At 39.3% G+C, this 4,178-nt stretch overlaps 1 long non-coding RNA gene across 1 annotated transcript; it reads right to left on the reverse strand.

The window, feature by feature from the left end:
• Window positions 1–494: 494 nt before the first annotated feature.
• LOC108499249 lies at window positions 495–2,135 on the reverse strand. Its single transcript, XR_001875477.1, has 3 exons — window positions 2,060–2,135; window positions 1,498–1,547; window positions 495–1,040 (listed from the first exon to the last, which is right to left on the reverse strand). It is a non-coding gene; the product is annotated as an uncharacterized LOC108499249 (long non-coding RNA).
• Window positions 2,136–4,178: the final 2,043 nt, after the last annotated feature.

Below are 4,178 nucleotides of genomic sequence, written 5' to 3' on the forward strand. Positions count from 1 at the left end.
GCATGTTAAAAATGATGGGCAGACAGCAGGTTTTCACATCCTCAGGTTGTGCAATACTTCTCATCATATGTGAATATTCTTTGCATCAAAAATTATCTACTGTGTACAGTCTGTATATCTACAGTCAGTAAAAGTGTATAAAAATAAAGTTGTCTTTATCTAAAGGAGTCTCTTCTGGAAAAAAAATGTCATCTTCTTCCCTCAAAAAAAAATTGAAAGAAATGAAGAAATAAAAATTGAGGGAAACAGGTAAAAAGGTGTTCAATATACAGTACTTAGTTCAATTAAATGTTATTTAAAGAATAAGCAGTTCTAAAGACATTTACTTGATTCTTCATCCATGTGTTAAAACATAATTTGATCACTATCCACCCTTGGGTGTGTGTTGACCCTGAAGGGCTGCAGTCCATAACCAATTCAACAGCTGGAAGCTCCAGATCTAAGGCTGGAAGTAAAGTTCACCTTTTTAAAAAGTGAAAATAATTAGCCATTGCAAATAAGGCCTGTGGTAGCTTCTCTGGCATTTGAGCTCTCAAACAAAGATTAAATGTCTTTTGGTCCTTTACTGAAGCCACCAAGGCTTCTCCTGTATTCCAAAAGATATCCCCAAGAGGAGACGCCCCAAAGACAGATAATGAGCCCCTAAAGGAGTCAAGACCAAGCCCAGGCATGAAAAGCTTTACCAATCAACATGAAAAAACCAAGATACTTTCAAGCCAACAGGACTGGAGCCTTCAAAAATTAATGGACTGCATCATATGAAGCTGCCAACAGGAAGCAAACAGAGATCCTTAAGTACATCCTCCCCTGCATCCATAAATCAATCTGTAATAACAACTCCTACTGCTGCACTGAACTTTTCCTTCCAGATACTTACTTGGAAAACAGAAACATGCCTCCTCATGTGTCCATTAAAAACAATCAGTGTTGTTGATGCCTTCTCAGGTGATTTAATCCCTGTGTGTGTTCTTACCTTTCTTTAACAATTTGTATGACGCCTTTCCTCATCTTTATTCACTTATTAGCACAGCAAGCAGTTACTTGGGGAAGGGGAAGAAAAGAAAAATAACCTCAGACTGATGGGATGGAAAAAGCTGGAAAAAAGAAGGCAAGAGGCAGACTTGCTTGGTCTCAGAGCAGTTGCCATGGCACTGCATCTGACTTGTCTACAGATTCACTCTCTGGCAGGTAGCAGCAGGCACAGGAGTTAGTTTTCATCCTCTCTAGGAGAGGAAATTTATTTTCCCCTCACCTCTTGGGCACTAAAACCCAACCTTGTTCACAGTGCCAAGAAATACTGAGCTGACCCTGAATTCCACGTGCAATAGGAGTTCAGCCTACACCACTCCCCACACTGACTCCTCTCATTTTCAGCCTCTCACCTTCACCGCTAAACCTGCCCCAGTGAACCTCTCTCCAAAACTTTTGCAGTGTTTTGCATAGCAAAGTAATTCCTGTTGCTCCACTAGTTTTAATCTTTTCAAATCTACAACATACCTCTTCCTTTCTTCAGTGAAATTTGACTTATCCAAATGACCAGGAAGACACTGAAAAAGTTCAAATATTATCTTCAGAATAATTTTTAAAATATTTTCAGTGATTGCACCTGTCAAACTATATAATGTCAAAGAAGTCCTCCTTCTACAACTTAACCTCACTGAATAAGCTGATAAAAAGACAGATTTCCTGCAGCCTCAAGGGAAGCTCTTTGGGTGCACTTTGTCTCTTTCACCTAAATGACATCACCTATTCTCAGTATTTCCAACAGTCATTTCTGCCTTCGAGTGATTTAAATCTCTGCTGCCTGTACTCTCAGCTCCCATTTTTAGCACTAGAATCAAAGTATGCCTTGTCACCTCTTAACAAAAAAAATAAAGTTTCAAGTTTGTCAGATCTTCCCCCTCTGTCAAACTTGTTCTTCTCTTCCATCATTAGAACACTCAAACCCGTTTCTCCTTTAGCTAAGCTAAATCCTCTCTGCTTTCCTTTCCCGTTATTCTATAAACCTGTTTTCCTCTCTCTCTGATCCCAAAACCATAGTAGATAGCTTTGACATTACCCCTTTTCCTGCTTGTCGCCTCAAGTTCTTTGGTTTATTGGTTTATTGGGAATACAGCTGCCAAACCACCCCACCCTCAGCACCTGCTTTTGCCATTCCTTTATCTGTGACATCACATTTAGGCTTTTCGTTTTCAGCTTCAGAAGTCTCCAACTCTTACCTGAACTGCTGTCTCGGGCTTTAGCTTGGCCTGTGGTGCCCTCTGAGCTCTCCACTCTGAATATGCTGTGTTTTCAGAGTGTTTTCTGTCAATACTCTGGGCAGTCACATGGAAGCAATACAGCCTCCCTGCCACAGCTGCAAACATCATTAGCTCAACAATACTTTATATTTTTGGTAACAAGGAGACGAAGCAAAACTGCTGTCTTGAGTCAGGTGCCAAAACAAGGGCTCTGTCCCTCTACTTTCCAACTGGACACAGAATTATAACAAATGTGCTGCTCTGAACTGCTTTCATTCCATTCGAGAAAATAAAAATCTCAGAAACTTTCAAGCCACTTTGCAACCTTGGCACTTCAGGGCCTGAGCAACAAGGGGCAAACAAAAAACTATGATTAAGATTTGTTCTTTAATTCTTTGTGCCTCCTGCCCTTCCTTTGCAGAGGCTGCCTCATCAGGAGCCCGCTGCCTCAAACTGGAACTTGCAGCCCTGTAACTACCTCAGACTGTTTAGAACAATGACATTATTTATATACTGGATGGTTTGCAGGACACCTTTCATTCCTTTTCAGAGCAGCATATGATTATAATCACCAGTAACAAATACAGCACAGGAAAACACTGATTGCAGTAACTTGGCAATCCAGATGTCAGAGTTCCAGGTCTGTCCCAGCCAGGCTGTGTGACCCACTGTCAGATTCCACATGCAACTAATTCCTGCATAAGCAATAAAAATACCTGAGCTCAAGCCAGCTACAAGGCTTATCTCCATGTCTAACCACACTTCAGTTCTGCAGCCTCACATCTTCACTTTATACCTTTCTCTTTCTTACATTTTTCAGTGAATTTGCTTTAGTCAGACCGAGGCACTTCTCACATTTACCTTCCATGAGTACTCAAACAATTGAGTTCTCCTGACATAAATGCCTGTGGAGAAGGAGTGAATGTCAAGGTCTTAAGCCAAAGCATTTGTGTCAACCTAACATATGATTCAATGCAGAGATGATGTGCATTCTGCCACTCAGTAAATGGAAAGAAACACACCATTGTGATTTATGATTGAGCACCTCTGAGCAACACAGCTTGGAAATGAAAAACTAGCAGAGAGTTCTCTGCAGGGTAAAAAGGGGAAGGCAGGCCATGAAAAGGGGAAATGGAAAAATACATCTGGAATCTAAATTATTAAATAAGGTTAACGAAAAATATGATACTGTTCTTGTAAAAATCTTGAGCTGGTAATACCTTTTGGTCTCTCATTAGTTTTGAGCATGAATGTCAATATACAGGTTGTGAGCCATCTTTCTTTCCTGAGTTTCTTTCCATTGTCTTTGCTATTCCAGTTCCTGGTGAAAGAAGCAGGTCTGCACAGTTATCACTCATGTTCCTCTACTACAACTGTACCTTTCCAAATTACATTTCTATTCCATCACAAACCTCATTCTCCTCCCGTCAATTTATAATGCATTGTTGAGTAAACTTTACCAGAACAGGGATTTTCATACCTTGTTTTATAAATATTTATGCCTTTGGAGAAAAGAGTTAAATATAGATAGTGACATACAGTTAATTCTATTTCCAGAGCTGGACGAGCTGCAAAACAGCTTAATGCAAGTGACAACAACTGCAAATATAGACAAAAACAGAGTAATCACATCAGTATTTTTTATGCAAAATATATTATAAAAAATGAAATGTGCATATTTTACTAAAATGCAAACTATATATGGCCCATAAAATGCTGATTTTAATGTCCTCATTACCGTTAAATGATTTCCTTCTCGTGCACCATTTGGCAAAAACAGTCAGTTAATGGCACTATATTGGAGTTTAAATTACGATATTTTTTTTTAAATTAAGTATGTTCAGAAAATCTGTTCTGTAAGAGCACTGCTGAAAACATGATTACTAGAAAAACACTAGGATGAGAAGTGTCTTTCCCCAGCAGTAATATTGCATTCCC

Source organism: Lepidothrix coronata, unplaced genomic scaffold, assembly GCF_001604755.1.
Source record: "Lepidothrix coronata isolate B3197 unplaced genomic scaffold, Lepidothrix_coronata-1.0 Scaffold71, whole genome shotgun sequence".
Taxonomy (NCBI): domain Eukaryota; kingdom Metazoa; phylum Chordata; class Aves; order Passeriformes; family Pipridae; genus Lepidothrix; species Lepidothrix coronata.